We start from the raw sequence: 18,571 nt of genomic DNA on the forward strand, positions 1-18,571 counted from the left end.
CCCGCCGCTTCCCGTTGCTTTTGTCTCGGCTCCAATCGAGAGAGGGAGAGCGGAGCGGGCGGGGAGGGGGGGTGGCGGCGGGGGAGGGAGGGAGGGGTGTGTATGGGGGTGGTGGTGGACGGGACGTAAAGCGTCGCTGTACTCGGGCCGCTGCAGTAGCAGCAGCTCCAGATCCTAGGCCCGGTCCCATCCGCGAGTGGCGGGGCTTCCCCAGACTCCACTCCCCTAGGCTCCCGCCAGCGCGGAGGAGCCGCTACCGCCGCGCTGCTTCCTGGGGGAGAAGAGAAGGCGGCTGCGGCCGTGGCTGAGGAGCTCGAGCCCGCTTTAGACGGCTCTGCCGCCTTCCCAGCAGCTGGTGCTGGCTCTGGCTCCTTACATTCTCAATACACGTATATCATCTGCCAGTTATGTGTATTTCTGTTAGTGTGTGTGTGTCAGATGGGAGACACTGGACTGGCTAACGGGTGTCAGGAGACTGCAGGCCCTGGGATACCGAAGGTTGTGCATGGTGGAGGGAGAAGGAATGCAACTGCGATGCTGCTTCTGCCACCGCACCAGGAAGGTGAAGCTTCCGTAGTGTCGTAGACTGAGTCCGGATGGTCCTGGGGCGGCGGAGGAACCACAGATGCTTCTGTCTGTGAAGTTGCAAGCCCTGGGTTTCTACTTCCGCAGGGGCCTCTCCACCTTTTGCTGTTGTAGGTCTCACTTAAAAGTTTCTCAGAAGAAAAGAGTAGGGTTAAAAGAGCCCTTTGTAGTTCTTAATTGAGGCACTGTTGTCTGTCCGGGAGAAAGCTGATGACTCTTGGTAACTGTGGTTCTTAGCAAAAGTGAATTGTAGTTTTCTTTTACACAAAGTATTTCCAAGGTTTTAGACTTTATATTTATTCCAGGCCTGTAGGTACGGTATTACCACCACAAAAGTCTTACATAAGGGTACCACCCTCTCAGAAGGAACCTAAACATCAACTTCCTTCGAATCCTTGGAGACATCTTCACTTTTCAACATCCGGAAGACTGAGTGCAACATTGTTTCATTTCCATAAAACTCTTGGTCAGAGAATCCCACTCCTTTTAAAATCGTTTGGGCAGTTCTTCGTAATTAAGTACACTGATTTGAACCCTTAGATTCTTGGTGAAATGGTAAAAAGTAATCAAAGTCAGTTCACGAGGGAGGCCAACTTGAATTTAAGGTTCCAAAGTTGAACATACTTCATGCTTGATATTAGGAATTTTTAGAGCTCAGTATCATAAGTGTGACTCTTGATTTCCCTTTTGAAGCAAGATAAGTGGAAAGAATAAAGTATGGGGTGAGGGATGAGATAGAAAATTTAAAGTATCCATTTACATACAAGGTTTATGTTGAGTTTGGGAATGCTTGGCATAATTGACAACAGTTCTTTCCAAACGTCAATGAATATGTCTCTTATAATTTTTGTAAGATTGCGAATTGAAAGGGTTAAGAATCATAGTGGGCTGAAATGGTTGTCTATATTCAGAGCCCAGTTCATTGAAATGTTTATAATGGACCAAGATAATTAGTAAGCTCTGTATGTTGAATTTGTTTAGTTTGTAGTTCTTTTATAATGTTAAATCTAAAGAAAAAGAAATGCAAAATACACTTAAAGACAAAACATGTTCCACTCTACTCACTTATTTCTTGACTTTGTAAGATCCTTATTGTAAAAAAGGTATCTTTCTCTCATATTTTCTGAGAGCTTGAATTGTAATAACTTTTGTGAATACTTTGTATTTTAGAGAGGAAGTGAGAACCTCTGCTAAAGTTTTTTTTTGTATCTGAATTAGTGCTTCATCAATACAAAGAAAGTTAATGTAAACATTTGTTGGCAGGAATCTTTTTTTAAGTATACATTGTAGAGAGATCTGTAACCTAATCTGATCTCAGGGAATGAGAATTGCCTGTTTGTTTAACCAAGCAGCAAATACAGCCTATACAATTTTTCAGTTTCTGTAATACTTTAATTTATATGGTGGAAAAGGAGGGCAAAATGCTTGTGTGTGAGTGATTTATATCCCCAAGTACCTGATCTTGAAGATAAAACTCAGAATGTGGCTTATCTTCTGATGCTGGGCAAAAAACAAAAACAAAAACAATTCAGAATGATACAACTTCCCATATACCTCCCTACAAGGACTAATTACCATTGTTTTGCTTTATAACTTTGGGTGTTGCACTTTTTGATTTTTCAGAGATGCTTTACAGTTATTATAACCTGAAAATTATTTGTTCAAAAGTAAATAAAATTTTCAGGTGTATGAACAGATTTTATTAGAAGTGCTTCTAACCCAGTTCTCATTTGTATTCCTTTAGTAGATACTGGTATTAAAAGTACCTATATTTTGAAAGACCATTACAGAATTTTTTACAACCTGTATAAGTTATAGTTTTATGTTTTCTAGTGACAGACTTCATAAGATTTTCTGATAATATAAATAGAATGTATGCTTCACATGTATATGTGAAATAATGAGTAAGCATTAATGGACTAGTGAAAAACACTTAGCTTACAATTTATTTTTTTGCTCTTTAAAAGCAATGTTAAACAATAGCGGTTTTTTTGTTGTTAAAATTTGTTAAAATTTTCCTGAGATTTCAGGAAAATATACAACCAAACATTTATGATGTTATTTGTTACCTGGATCTGTAGTGGATTTTGTAACACAAAGAGGCAAAAGATCCAAGGTACCGGGTAGGGCAGTTTAGGGGCAGAGTTAATATGAGGTGTACTGTAATGTTTGAGTGGAATTACATACAGTGTTAATCAAGGGATCTAGTGCTATGGTAGAACTTATTCTGCTTGATGATACAGCTGACTGTTCTTCCTTACTAAGAGCAGTTTCTACCTGTGATACTTAAAGGGATTGAATTTCACTGTGACTTATACCAGATATTTTGAAAAGAGCTGTGCTAAAGTTGATGTCGTTGTAGAAAGTTTACCTTGAAGTGGAATGAAAATTAGGGTTTCATTTCTTTAGTTTTTCTGTTTGACATCCTTGGATTTCTATTTTAGAATTCAACTGTTATGAGTAATCATGCTGATGTGGCTTGTTCATTTATTTACTTTGTCTATACTATTAGGAATGTCCTGGAAATAGAATTCATACTGTGTTTTCTGACAGCTTGTTCTCTGAAATACAGATGCAAATCTGTTGGTATCTGTTGGTATATCACTTGGGGGTGTGCTGCATTATAAAGTAATAAAACAGTTTACGATGTTTACTTTTTGTCAAGAGCTCATGACATATAATATGGAAATACAGAAAAGTGAATTATTTAGAAAAAATGGGAAATTTTTAGTTTTCTGGGCACTTTAGTGTTTTGTATATGCTTAGACTGAGGATCTAAGTCCACTGAGATATATAGTTAGATATTTTGGACTATTTGCCACTTAACCCTGAACATTTTCCTTTCCTTATTCTTTTTTTTTCTTCTTCTTTGAGACGGAGTTTTGCTCCTCGCCCAGGCTGGAGTGCAGTGGCGCGATCTTGGCTCACTACTACCTCCACCTCCCAGGTTCAAGTGATTCTCCTGCCTCAGCCTCCTGAGTAGCTAGGATTACAGGCAATGTGCCCGGCTAGTTTTGTATTTTTAGTAGAGACAGGGTTTCACCATGTTGGTCAGGCTTGCCTCAAACTCCTGACCTCAGACGACCTGCCTGCCTCAGCCTCCCAAAGTGCTGGGATTACGGGTGTGAGCCACCACGCCCATCCTATTCTTTTTATTCATGTGTATGTTATTGCATGTGTGTGTGGGGGGGAGGGTGGTGGTGCATATTTTATGTATCTTTCACTTCTCTGTTGTTTGATGAACTTCTTCCATACTCCTCTTTGGTATCACTTTCTTCATAAATCTTTCCTGACTCCCCAAATCTTTCTGCTGTATTGCTTTTTAGTCTTCAAACTTCTATTATAGAATGTCACACTGTATTGTAATTTACTGTCCATCTGGACTGGGAGCACCTGAGAGGTAGGGCTTTGATTTGTTTATGTTCATGTTTCGAATGCCTCTATAGTGCATAATACTTAGTAGATTCTCAATACGCATCTATTAAACTGAACTGTTGCTAGATTGTCATTTGTCAGTACTGTTTCACAATACACAGATCTGAAGCAACAGATTGGAAAAATGGTGGGGAGAATGGCATCCTGTATTCCTTCACTTTCTTGAATTCTGTCTTATAGTTTTGCTTCTTAATTACATATGGAAAAATAGATAACTAGCTTCTTAGAGAACTGTGTGTTGAATTAGTATGGAATTAGGGAAGGATGTTAGTAATAGAGTGATTAATACCTTGTTTTGCTTCTGGCAGGATGTTTAGGTCTGTATTTCTTGCTATATTTTGTGTGGTTATGGCCATTATTTGAAGGAGATTATTTTGTATTTGTCTTTACAAGGTAACATGTTTACCAGTACTTACCCATGAGCTCCTATTAGATTTGGGGCTTCTGAAGTTAGATTCTGTTTTTCTCACCGTTTTCCTCTTAATGCCTGGCCCACTGGTCAGTAGAAAGCAGGATTTCTGTAGTTTGAATAAAATTGCCCTTACGGAAATAAGGTGAGATGTGTCTTATTGGAGGTCCAAAATTTAAAAAGCTCTGAAAGTTGATCATTTGTTTTGTTTTGTTTTGAATAAGCAAGGTGAGAAAATATCAACTGGAGTTATACCTGTGAATCTGATGATCATCTTTCTTAATCTGATTTTCCCACTTTTTCATATGGAAATGTTCACGTGTGTGACTGCAGGTGTTGCCATTGGCAGATCTTATGTCATATATGATACATACAACATTTTACCTTTCTCAGATCTGAAACTGTGATTTTGAGAAACATCTGGCCTCGACAGGTTTGTTTAAGAGCTTGTGAGCCAGTTTTGTGCCCATTTTAGAGATGTCAAAATCAAAACAGGATAGATGACTCCCAGAATTGCATTTTAGTAGATATGCTCATATTGATAATGATTTTAGGAATATTATGTCTTAATTGCCTGTATATGTTCCAGAGACCTTTTAGTGACTAAGAGCTGCTAAAGATACAGAGTATATATTTTTAAAAAGGGAATATGATCCAGTATTCAAGACACCAATCCTTTCTCTGCCTTTTCTGAATGGAAATGTCTTTCCTTATATGTGAGTAGATGAAAATGCACATTTAGTAAGTTTTTACTAAGTTTTAGTAAAACTTAGTAAAACTAATGATAAAATGAGTGAGAGAAAATTATGTGTCCTGGCAATTTAGGTAACAGTGAGTAGACTTGCTTGTTTTTCAAACATATTGATATACTATTTTTCCATTTGTGTATTCAGATGTTGTAACAGCTCCAGTTTGTATTAGCATCTGGACAAAACGTAATGACTTGATTATGTAATACAGTGTGTTTGAGAGAGGAACATTTGGTTTTGTGTCATATCTGGCAAGAATGTGCTTTTGTATTATTTTCTACTTTGTAAATTATAATGCCTATCCTGCATGTAAATTTTGTATTTAGTTTTCTGCTTGTAAGAATCTTCCATAGGTCAGTAAAATAACATATTAGGTTTACTGTGCCATTCCAAGCACCTGACTACTTTTGGCTTTGCTACTTAATATTTTAAAAATGTTTTACAGCTTGCAGAGAGGACTTTCATTATCTTAATTTTATATATATAATTTAAAATAAGTTTAAAACTTAACATTTATGTTTATAAACAAGCTATTTTGGTCAATAAGAAAATTAGAAGTTGGGAATTATGAAGGCCATTTTCATCTTCAGACTGTACTCAGAGTCTAATTTCTTTCTCATTTATTTTAGCGCTACTTTATAGAGAAAATCATGATTTATTAAATAAAATAGGTGTTAATGGAAGATTTATTTTTGTTTGCATCTGATCATCTTGCAGATCCTAGATATTTAATCAAATTGATACAGAAGTTTGAAAGACAAGCAGCAGTAGGAAATTTTTGTTTCAAGCTTGACTTTCTGGCAATATACAACAACTGCTGATTTTTAAAAATTACATTCATTCATTGAGAAACATTAAAAACTTGAAAGCAAATAGTTTGTTATAATGAGAATAGGTAATAACATATCATTGATGCTACATTTTACATACTATTGCACCATTATTCTGAGGTAGTCCTATGCTGAACAGATTACTGGACAAAGTAATGCTTTAGGGGTGTAGTTTTTATGGGAGTGAACATGTCTGGCCTGAAATTAGACAAAAAATTGGAGCCATAATCTTTCTAATCTATGCTTATGAGAAATTCTAGGTATATTTATAAGTATGTCAGGCCAAACTTTATTTAGTACAGCCAAACTGGTTAACCTGACATCTGAGATAGTCTTTAAAGTGTTTAAGTTTGGTATACAATGCACTTGTGTGTGTATATCACTCATCCTAAAATGGATGTATGTGTGTAAAAAAATTGTAATCCAATGCTTAAATGAATTTGTGAAGGACAAATTAGTGAAACACTAAGGTGTTTCAGATCATAGTTTGAAAATCTCTGTGGTTGATCGCCAAAGTCACTTCCAACAGTAAAATTCTGTGTATTTTAAAAGTTCTTTTTCTATTCCCTGCACATGCGAAACTCATACAATTTAGCTGTTTTTTAGTAGTGTTTGGATAGAAATTGTTTATTAAATTAAATTTAAAGTTTAGGCTCTGCTGGTTATAGGTTAGCACTCTAGATGTTTTCAAGTAAATCCTGTAGTAATTTAAGTGTTTAGTCTCTGCTCGACATTGTTACTGGATATATATGATGGTGATTCAGACAAGTCTCCACCTTCATTAACCTAACATTCTGGAGGAGGAGACAGACAGTAAACAAATAAATATAATTTCAGGTAGTGGTAATTTAGGAAAAAATAAAGGGGGTAAAAGTACAGCAATTGATTAGAAATGGAAAAAAAGAGATTAAGTAGGGTGATGAGAGAAGACTTCTTTGGAGGTATCATTTGAGCAGAAACAGAAAGGAGTCAACCATGCAGAAATGTGGTTGAATGCTTTTCCAGACAGAAGGAATAGAAGGCCCTGAGATAGAGTCAAGTTTTGCATGTTTGAAGATAAGAAATTTCATCAACAATTACTTAGTGCTTTCTGCATAAATGGGGGTAAGCTCTAAAGGGGGGAAGAGATGATTAAGGCATAATAATCTGTGTCTTTCAACTTCTGAAAATACCATGGTGGACCCAGTAATCTGTAATAAGTTTTATAAAGAGCAATAGGGAGGAGGGATTATTTTTTATTAAAGTGCCTTGAAATTGTTTTCTACATCAGATGAATTGTGGGGGTTGGGGGGTGGTCTGTCTGGAGTACTGGAAAATGACATAGGAAAGCAAACTGAAAACTTTCCTTAATTCATGTGTTTATGTAGAATAATAAAATCTATACTTTTCTTAGAAATTAGTAATGATTTTCATGTTTAATTAGATTTCCTTGTACAGTCCAATAAATGGTACTATGTGCTGTGCACTATTATAGTTGCACTGCATGATTCCTCAAGTTAAATTTTTGTCATACTGTAGAAACATCCTAGAGTACGGTAACCTTGTTTCAGGGAGTTAACGAGTTTGCTTCAAGGAGGTGGTAAGTGAGCTGGGTTCTGAAGGGTGATTTGTAGTTAACTAGGTGGGGGAGGGGAGGGTATCAGCATTGTAAATGCACAAATCTTGGGGAAATATTCTGGATTTGGAGAATGGCGAGGTAATCCTCCACAGCCCTTGATGGAATTCTGGGACCTCATAGGAGAAGTTAGTTGAAGGAATGAAGTAGCCACAGTATGAGAGGTCTTATCTTATATGTGATGAGGAAACCATTAACCATTGGGGGAAAAAAATAGCCAGTAAGATTGATAAACAGATTTGTGTTTCAGGGGAAAGTTTAGATTCCACAGTCGATTTGCAATTAAAATTATAGCTTAATGGTGTGTATTTGTGACATTTTTGAAAGATTATTTTCTCTCCATTAAACAAATTGAGTACTTTGTATTCATATAAGCAGGATTATTTGTTAAGAACTGTATGACTTTGAAACTCTGTAGTTTCTTTTAGAGAACTTGTTTGTTATACATATAAATGAATGCCTACTGTTCAAGATTTTTCCATTACTGGGACGGAATTTTTACATACGTTTTGGGGCAGGCAAAGTTTGAGTATTATCATCTGACGTAATGTATTAGACATAAGATTTAACATTCTTAGATAAATTGGAAAAATATGAAGAAAATCTAAATCAGTGATAAAATCCCTACATAGGAGCTGATATTTATGTTATATTACTAAAAGTGCTTATTTTATATATACTTGTTTGTGTGTTTCTCAAAATACTCTACATAACACTTGTTTGTATTAGGTTGCTAGCATTATTTGTTAATTGACGTGCAAAAACAAATCCTAAATTAATGTTTTAAAGAAAAGAATTGCTTCTCTGAGAATGTAGTTTTAGCAAATTATTAATTTTATTTTATTTTATTTTGAGACAGGTCTCACTTTGTCACCCAGGCTGGAATGCAGCAGCATGATCACAGTGCACTGCAGCCTTGACCTCCTGGGCTTAATCAATCCTCCCACCTAAGCCTCCCGAATAGCTGGGACTACAGACGCACACCACCATGCCCGGCTAATTTTTGCATCTTTTGTAGAGACAGGGTTCCTCCATGTTGCCCAGGGTGGTCTTGAGCTCCTGCGCTCAAGCCATCTGCCTGCCTTGTCTTCCCAAAGTGCTGGGATTACTGACTTAAATTGCTGCTTTTATTGTATGCATTATATACTGTTTTATCATAGCAAAAGTTAATGGTTCAACTATGGCATGTAGAGTTGCCCACGTAGCCTAATTGTCTATTTAGTTCACTTTTGACTGAATAAAATGGAGCTGATCTATCTGCTGTTAAAGAGAGTTATATTCTGAAATTTTACATGATGTCCATAATGTCTGGAACTAACCAGCCTGAAATGGAATCACCATTGTACTGTTTTCAATTGGCTATGTGACTTATCCTCCCTATACTTCAGTTTTCTCATTTGAAAATGTAGATTAAAATAAATAAAACAAAGAAAATGTAGATAAGTAACAATACTTACCCAGTAGGACTGATGTAAGGATTAAAGATTTTTGTGAATTTTTTGTTTGTTTTCGTTCTGGAGTGGGACTTGTTAGGTTAAAGAGGAGCTTCTGAGGCTTATGAGAATTAGCCACAATTTATTTCACAGAGTGCACTATACTCTTTTTTGTATCAGATTTGTAAATGTAAATAAGAATGCAGTCTTGCTTTTAGAGTCTAAACATGTTTTTCCTACCAGGAATTTTGTTTAGATGACCTTCTGTGAAGTAAGATGTGTAATATTTTGAGTAACATAAATAAATCTTCACATTGCTTTGTCTGCAGCACTTGGCAAAGCACAGGGCACATAATAGGCATTTAATAATTCCTTTGTTAAGTGGGATAAATCTAATGGGTTAGGATTCAGACAGACAGTGTCTACCTTTTACAACCTGAATAATGCAGTTACCTGTAGCAGTTTTTCCTCTATGCCTGTTTTCTTCCTTAAAATTAATAAAATATCTCCTTCGCTTAAGTGTATTTAAGTGGGTTTAAATAAGATCCTGTAAAACTCCTGACAGTAGGTTATTTACTGGTGTTGGTTCCCATGCCATTTCCTTTATGTAGAGCAAATATTGCAAAAATTCTGAAAGTTCAGAAGAAACAACACCTACCATTTATTTTTTTGAAAGTTGATAAATGTACCATTGAGTATGTGCTCATCTTTAATGAAGAGATAATGCATTATTTTGGAAAGACTTCACACTTGGATTTAGATGATGGGTTCCAGTCTGGGCTCTATGAACTTACTAGCTGTGTGCCTGGACAAATCAATTAGTATTGAAGAGCCTCAGCTGTTTGATAATTTATACCTCCCAGTGTTGCTGATGACAACTCAGATAATGAAAGCAAAAGTGTTTAACTGTAGAGCGTGTCAAAGTATCATGATAATTATTCCTGATTATTAGTTATTGTAGTGAAGCTAGTATAAACTAGTATAGTAGTTTCCCCTTAATTCAAGGGGAAATATGTTCTAACACCCCAGTGGATGCCTGAAACTACAGATAGTACTGAACCTTATATGTACTATTCCCCCCGCATACATACATACCTATGATAAAGTTTAACTTGTACATTAGGTACAATAAGAGATGGGCAACAATAGCTAATAATAAAATAGGCCGGGCGCAGTGGCTCACGCCTGTAGTCCCAGCACTTTGGGAGGCCAAGGTGGGTGGATCACAAGGTCAGGAGATCAAGACCATCCTGGCTAGCACGGTGAAACCCCGCCTCTACTAAAATACAAAAATTAGCTGGGATTGGTGGCACGCGCCTGTAGTCCCAGCTACTTGGGAGGCAGAGGCAGGAGAATCGCTTGAACCTGGGAGGTGGAGTTTGCAGTGAGCCAAGATCGAGCCACTGCACTCCAGCCTGGGGGACAGAGCGAGACTCTGTCTCAAAAAAAAAAAAAAAGAATAATTAAATATTATAAAAAAGTTAAGCAAATGTGATCTCTCTCTCAAAACACCTCTTGTACTGTACTTGTACTTCTTGTATTCTGTCAGTCTGATAACCAAGATAGTTACTAACATGACTAAGGGGTGGGTAGCATATGTAGCAAGGATATCATGTCCCAGGTGGGATGGAGCGGGATGTCACAAAATTTCATCACACTCCTCAGAATGGTGCCTACTTTAAAATGTATGAATTATTTCTGGAATTTTCCATGTAATATTTTTGGACTGTGGTTCACCATGAATAACTGAAACTGAGGAAGAAGAAACCGCGGATAAGGGGAGAACTACTGTAGTTTCTTAAGTTGTATGATTGATTGAATGATTCATTCATTTTTATCTTGTGATGCTGCTGCATTTGGGTGCTTTGCCCTTTATGCATTTTTATTTAAGTAGATATCTGGCTTATTAGGCCAGGCGCAGTAGCTCATGCCTGTAATCCCAGCACTTTGGGAGGCCGAGGCAGGTGGATCACTTAGGTCAGAAGTTCAAGATCAGCCTGGCCAACAAGGAAAACCCTGTCTCTACTAAAAATACAAAAAATTAGCCAGGCGTGGTGGCACGCGTGTCTAATCCCAGATACTTGGGAGGCTGTGGCGGGAGAATCGCTTGAACCTGGTAGGTGCAGGTTGCAATGAGTTGACATCATACCAGTGTGCACCAGCCTGGGTGACAGAGCTAGACTCCATCTCAGAAAAAAGAAAAAGACAACTGGCTTATTGGACTTTGGGAGAAAGTTTGGAAAGATTGTGGGAGTGGTAAAGAATGATTCTGCTGTGTTCATCAGAGCAGGCCAGTTAATTGAATATTTTTGCATGCTGAGGTCCTGATGCTTTCTATATGTGTCTATAGCAGGAACTTTACTTCATCTTAACTCCTGTATCATTAGGGTAAAACATCATGATAATCTTTGGGGTATTCCCATTTTTGTAACTGTATTTGTGTCCTTTCCTTTATCATTGTTAGCCAAGCATATTTTTCGTGAACATCATGTCTATTTTTTGAAAATCATTTGTAATTTATAATTAGAGCATTGAGAATGTCAGTGCAGTAGTTGGAAACTCTTGTGTATTCTTGTGCATATGATGTGTATGAATAACTTACACTGTTCTTTGTCCCTTAAATCTGTAAGATCTCTTGGGTACTGAGCCTTTTGAAACATTAAAAGTAAAGACCATATAAGGCAACCAGAATAGTACTAAATAGCTGCAGTAGCAAAGCAAGGAAAGTGAATCACAGAGTAATGAATTTGGAAAATGACTGTTGTGCATTGTAGGAAAAGGCATTGCTTTTACTATCAACTTGTAAAATCTAGTTGCTGACATTAAATATTTGTTAGGTGTGCTGATTATTTAATCGTGTACCGTAATAAAGCCACTTAAAAGCAAAATACTTTTTTCTTCTAAAAACATATACTAAAAGTTTAGAAACTGGAATACAGCTACCCTAAATCCTTAGTTAGTTTGCTCTTCCATTCTTTCATATTAACTAAGGCAAATAATTTAAAATTGAGCAAAGGACTCATATCTAAAATTTATTTATAAAACTTATCCTTGTGATATAAAATATATGAACTTCTAGAAGATCTACAGATTCTGGTCAAGATATGCCCCCTTATAATTTTGATAGTTTTAATAATAATTGTCAGGCACAGCAAAATACTCGGGCATCAGATACTCAGTTAACTGTTAGGTTTACTATTAGAAGATTATTACCACACTTTAAAGTTTTCAATATCCAAAGCTCTTTGCTTATTTCACTGGAATTAACTAAAAGTAGGGAATTCATTCCTCAGAATAATTTGTATCCTAAGCTATATGATTAATTATATATTTCGGCCTTGTACCAAAAATGTACATGCTAAAATATCAAGACAAGGCAAAGATTATTTTTGTTTTTCTGTCATTTAACACTATTTCAGAATAGTTTCGGATTTATCAATTGGCTCAGAAAAAGAGTATTTAATTCCTCTGATTTTGAACATCTGATTCAAATTAATGATTTGAGAAGTTTTTATTTACTTTGGGAACTTCAACTTGGGATTCTGAGGTAAATTTTTTTAAAGAGAAGATTCTTTTGTAATAGAAAGTTCCCCTATAACTTACCTATTTTATAATTTTGGATTCTTGTATATTGATATGTATTATTACAGCATACCAAGGAAGTAATACTGTTATTTACTGGTTTTTAAATTTTATATGGAGTGAATTAAATGTGAGGTTCTGCTGAAGGAGACCTGTGGTTTAAAAAAAAAAAAAGTAGTAATAGCATATGCTTATTATAGAAAAAGTAGAAAGGAAAGATTAGCGAGAGAAGAAAATAAAAATCACTTCCAAGCCTACAACCTAGAGAACCATTGTTAACTGATGCAAACGTTGTCATTTCCTTTGTATGCATGTGTTTGTAAGCTCTACGGTCTCTCATTTTTCTCTCTGATTATTAAGGTAATATAGGGGGATGTGAAAATGCTGGAGAGTTGTAATAAAGAGGGGAGAAAAAGTCAGAGATATCCATGAAAGTTTGCATTTTTGTGATGAAGAAATTGGAGTATACATGCTAATTTGGAACCTGTATTGAAAACAAAAAACAAAACTGACACCATAAGCATTTTCCAGTGTCATATATTTATCCAAAATAAGATTCTTAATTGCCAGGACATAACTGATTTAATGATTGTGTATGATTGAACATTTTATTTTGACTTTTTACTTTTACAAATAGCACTGTGATGAACATTCTTGTACCTGAATTGTTTGTACATTTGTTTCTTTAGAAGAAATTTCTGTAAGTACAATCATTTCAAAGTATATGAATGTTGGAGGTAAGCAGGTCCAGTGCTTAGCCAATTGCTGTGTCCTTAGTCAAATTACTTTTCAAGCCTTAGTATTCTCTCCATAAGAACAGGTATAATAATGATACTTACCTCAGAGGTTGGAAGGAGTAAATGATAACATATTTACAGCATTTAGCACATCCGATAGTATACAGGATACTCTCAGAGAGTCTTTCCCCAACTACCCTTTTCTTAAGTAGACTCTTCTCACCTAGCATCTATTGTAATTAGCTATTATGCTAAAAAATTTTGTCTTTCATTCCACCACTAGATCATGAGTAGGGACAAGTTCAGTCTAGTTCATTAATGTATATTTGAAACCTCATACAGGGCCTAACAAATATAAATATGTTGGGTGTATGAAAGGTTATCTTCTAAAGCTTTTAATATTCAGTTGCTTTTTTTCTTACAGCAAAGCTGTGCCAGTTTACGTTCTTTCCAACTCTGTGTGAATTGTGTTTTTTAATTTACTGTCACTGACACTGCGTATGGTTGTGTTTTAAAAAAGTTCTAAATTTCAAAGTTACAAACTGATAATTTTAAAACTTGTATTTTTTGGCTTTTTCTCTGAAGAGGGAATATTTTATATTCACTTCTATTTTCACGTTTTCTGTTTATGTTTTTCATTCTTACTAATAAGCATAAAGACAAAATAAGAGTAACATGTTATAGTCCTGTCTGTGGTCCCCTCCCAAGCATTATTCCGTACTTCCTGGGAAAAAAAAGTAAATAGTATATCACACAATTATGAGACAGGGTTAATATACAGAAGTACCATATCAAAATTGATCTCCAAGAGGTTTAAACTGGATAAACTTACAGTGAAAAGTTTAAAAGAATTTTGCCTAATTTAATTCACTGTATCAACACTGAAAATGTAGGTTAAGACGTTATGTTAAATGCTAAAATCAGATTGTATTTTCAGTATTTTCTTAAGCTTATGTTTTCTGGAGGGCTTCAAAATCATTTTGATATCTGGATGTATTTGAAAATAGTATTTTGCTTGTGGGAAGTAGGCAAAGACAACATTTAGGTATTAGATACTTTCTTTATATTACTCATTTATTCATTAATTTGGCAAATATTTATTTAACTCCTACTATGTGCCCCAAGTGCTATTCCAAAAGAATATAGCAGTGTACAAAATAAAATCTATATAGATACATATAGTCTGACAGATGGTGGTAAGGACAAGGAGAAAAAGAAACTAAGAGAAAGTGTGGAGTGTGTATGAGGTGCAGATTTAAATAGGCTGGTCAGGGAAGTCCTTTCCCACTGATTTTCCCTCAAGGAGTGAGCCTGTGGTGAGGGAGCAATCCTGTGCTTATTCAGGAGAAAGAGCTTTCAGGAAGGGACAACAACAAAGAAGAAAAATCCTGAGAGAGTTGTATTCTTGATGTCTTATGATTAAAAAATTGCAAAGAAGTCTGTGTGCCTAGAGTGTAGTAGGAAAGGAAGAGAATGGTAGATCTAGGGTACAGAAAAGGTCAGAGGCAAATGAGGCAAGACTTTGCTAAGCCACCGTAAGGACATTTTTACTTAGAGTAAAATATGCCTTGTATATACTCTTCACAGTTGTTACATGAGGTTAGCTGAATTTTTCCCATTTTACAGTTGAGTAAATAAGGTAGGTTCTACCACATAAGTGGTAATTAAGTTCTTCCAGGTCATATAAGCTAGCCAGTAAGATCCAGAGTCAGGTCTTTGACTTCATAACCTCCTGATTTTTTCGTTGTACTGTTCTTGTTCAAGCATACTTCTAGAGGCTTTCACTTTTACAGTGAAATTCAGACCGGGCTTAGTTTTTAGTGTTGATCTAGGGTGAATTTTCATGCAGGGCTTATTATTTTTTAATATCCATAGGAACTAATTCCATTCTTATTTTTAAATCAACCTTGTCAAGGAAGTTTACACATAATACAAGGTACCCATTTAAGTGTCCTTTTTAAATGAGTTTTCACAAACTTATACACCCGTTTAACCATCACCATCATTCAGATACAGAACATTCCTGTCACCACTGAAGTTCACTGATTGCAGGGAGACCCCAATCATGGCCCTGGCAACCACAGATCTGCTTTCTGTCAGTATATTTGAGATTTTTTCTAGAGATTCGAACAAATGGATTTGTAGGTACTACATTGTTTTGTGTCTTCTTTTGCTTAACATAATTTTATGACTTATTTATGTTGCATGTATCAGTTGTTCATTTCTGTTGGATGTTGTTTTGTTGGCTAGTGCTTTTCTCACTGGTACCTGAAACATGTTTGTTGAATGAATGCATGTAATAAATACCCTCTTCCCCCAGTTTTACTGCTTTCCTTTATGATGAGACTGCTAAAATCTTTTCTAGATTTTGTATGTTGCTAGACTTAAATTTGTGTATAGAATATGTGAAGAGATAATAGTGGAAAATGTGCATGATTTGGAGCTCAGTATTTGTTAAAAAGACTGTTTTCTCTATTCGTTTATCTTAGTACCCTTCTTTAAAATGAACTGACTGTATATGTGAAGCTTTATTTCTGGACTCTCAATTCTGTTTCATTGATTGATATGCCTATCCTTATGCCAGTATCCCTTGATTACAGTCTGCAATTTTGAAAACAGGAATTTTTGAGAATCCTCCAACTCTGTTCTTTTTCGAGATTATGTTATTAGTATGTGCTCCATGAATTTCCATATGAATTTTAGAATTAGCTTGCTAATTTCTCCAAAGAAGCCGGGGGGAATATTGATAGAATTGTGTTGAAACTGAACATGGGATATCTTTCTATTTATATAGTTATTTAATTTCTTTCTTTTAAAATCAATTGAGGACCGGAATAGACTTTAATTTCTTTTAATAATGTTTTGTAGTTTTTATGGTATGTTTTGTATTACTTTTGTTAAACTTATACTTAAGAATTTTATTCTCTTGGATGCTTCAGAAATGGAGTTATTTTCTTAATTTCATTTTTGGATTGTTCATTGTTATTGTATAGAAATGCAATTAATTTTTGCATATTGATTTTGTACCCTGCAACTTTGTTGAACTTGTTTACTTATTATAAAACATTACTATTAATAAAATCTTAACTATTAAACTGCTATGTCAGCTGTTTTGTATTTTCAGGTCTCCTGTTGGCTTACTTTGTATCTAGTTCTTGGCATTCATTATTGACATGGAGTATTAAAAGTCTCCCAACCACTGTTGTTGAATTGGCTATTTCTCTCTTCAGTTGTCAGTTTTTGCTTCATTCATTTTGGTGCTGTCTTATAAGGTTCATGTGTTTATCATCATCTTTTTAGTGGCTTCTTTAGGATTTTCTTTTCTATGACATCAGGTAATCTACAATTAGAGGTAGTTTCACTTCTTTTCCAATCTGGATGCATTCTATTTTATTTTTCTTGCCTAATTGTTCTGGCTAGAATCTTCAGTACAGTATGAAATAGAAATGACAATTCTGTTTAGTGGACAACCTTGTATTATCCCTGATCTTATAAGGAAAGCATTCAGACTTTAACCTTTAAGTATATATCTGTGTGTGTTTTTTTGTTTGTTTTTTTGTTTTTGTTTTTTTTCCCCCCATGGATACCTTTTATCAGTTTGAGGATGTTCCCTTCTATTTCTAGTTTGTTGAGTGCTTTTATTATGAAGGGCTGTTAGATTTTTTTCAGATGCTTTTTTTGGTGCATCTTTTGAGATGATCATGTGGTTGTTTCTTCTAATATGTTGTATTACATTTTTTGTTTTTATGATGTTGAACAGTTCTTGAATTTCTGGGATAAATTGTATCCTGGTCATGTTGTATAATCCCTATTTTGCTGTATTTGTTTTCTGGTATTTTGTTGGGGGTCTTTGTGCCTATTTTCTTTTATTATTTTTTGAGACAGAGTCTCGTTGAGTCGTCCAGGCTGGAGTGCAGTGGCACGATCTTGGCTCACTGCAAGCTCCGCCTCCCAGGTTCACGCCATTCTCCTGCCTCAGCCTCCCGAGTAGCTGGGACTACAGGCGCCCACCACCACTCCTGGCTAATTTTTTTGTATTTTTTAGTAGAGATGGGGTTTCACGGTCTTAGCCAGGATGGTCTTGATCTCCTGACCTCATGATCTTCCTGCCTCAGCCTCCCAAAGCTGGGATTACAGGTGTGAGCCACCACGCCTGACTAGGTTTTCTGCCTATTTTCATAAGATATATCAGTCTGTGGTTTTCATTTCTTGAGATTTCTTTGATGTTGTTATCTGGATAACAATGATCTTGTAAAATGAGTCAGGAAATGTTCCAGGTTCCAAAACTCTTCTCTGTTTTGGAAGAGTTTGCAAAGAATTGATAGCAGCTTTTCTTATAATTGGTACAACTCACCAGTGAAGCTTCCTGGGCCTGAGATTTTTTTTTTTTTTTAATGGGAAGTTTTAAAATTACTAATGCAATCTCTTCACTTGTTATAGGTCTATTCAGATTGCCTGTTTCATCCTAAGTCAATTTTGATAGTCTGTGACTTTGTAAGAATTTGTCCCTTTCCTTTAGTTATTTAATTTGTTAGTATTCAGTTCACATTATTTATGATCCTTGCTATGCCTACCCTACAAAGTTGTAGTAATGTACTCTGTTTCTTTCCTGTTTTTAGTACTTTGAGTCTTCTTTTCTTTTTTTTTTTTTTTCTTTTCTTGGTCAGTTTAGCTCAAAGTTTGTCAATCTGTTTATCTTTTTAGATAATAAACTTTAAAAAGTATTTCTCATTTTTTTATTCTCTAGTTCACTTATATCGGCTCTCACTTATATCGGATATCTTTATTATATCCATTGTTTGCTTTTGGTTTAGTTTGCTATCTCTTTCTAGGTTTTGTTTTTGTTGTTGTTTGTTTGTTTGGAGACGGAGTCTCACTCTGTCACCAGGCTGGAGTGCAGTGGTGCCATCTCAGCTCACTGCAAGCTCCGCCTCCCAGGTTCACGCATTCTCCTGCCTCAGCCTCCCGAGTAGCTGGGACTACAGGCGCCTGCCACCGCGCCCAGCTAAGTTTTTTGTATTTTCAGTAGAGACGGGGTTTCACCGTGTTAGCCAGGATAGTCTCCATCTGGTGACCTCGTGATCCACCCGCCTCAGAGACGGAGTCTCGCTCTGTCACCCAGGCTGGAGTGCAGTGGTGCGATCTCGGCTCACTGCAAGCTCCGCCTCCCGGGTTCACGCCATTCTCCTGCCTCAG

At 36.0% G+C, this 18,571-nt stretch overlaps 1 protein-coding gene across 3 annotated transcripts in view; it reads left to right on the top strand.

Annotated features, from left to right (window-relative positions):
* CNOT2 (CCR4-NOT transcription complex subunit 2) overlaps nucleotides 1–18,571 on the top strand; it is a 117,332-nt gene that overhangs the window by 644 nt on the left and 98,117 nt on the right. The window lies entirely within an intron of this gene.

The sequence above is a fragment of the Rhinopithecus bieti genome, unplaced genomic scaffold, assembly GCF_001698545.2.
Source record: "Rhinopithecus bieti isolate Rb0 unplaced genomic scaffold, ASM169854v2 scaffold_25288, whole genome shotgun sequence".
NCBI lineage: Eukaryota > Metazoa > Chordata > Mammalia > Primates > Cercopithecidae > Rhinopithecus > Rhinopithecus bieti.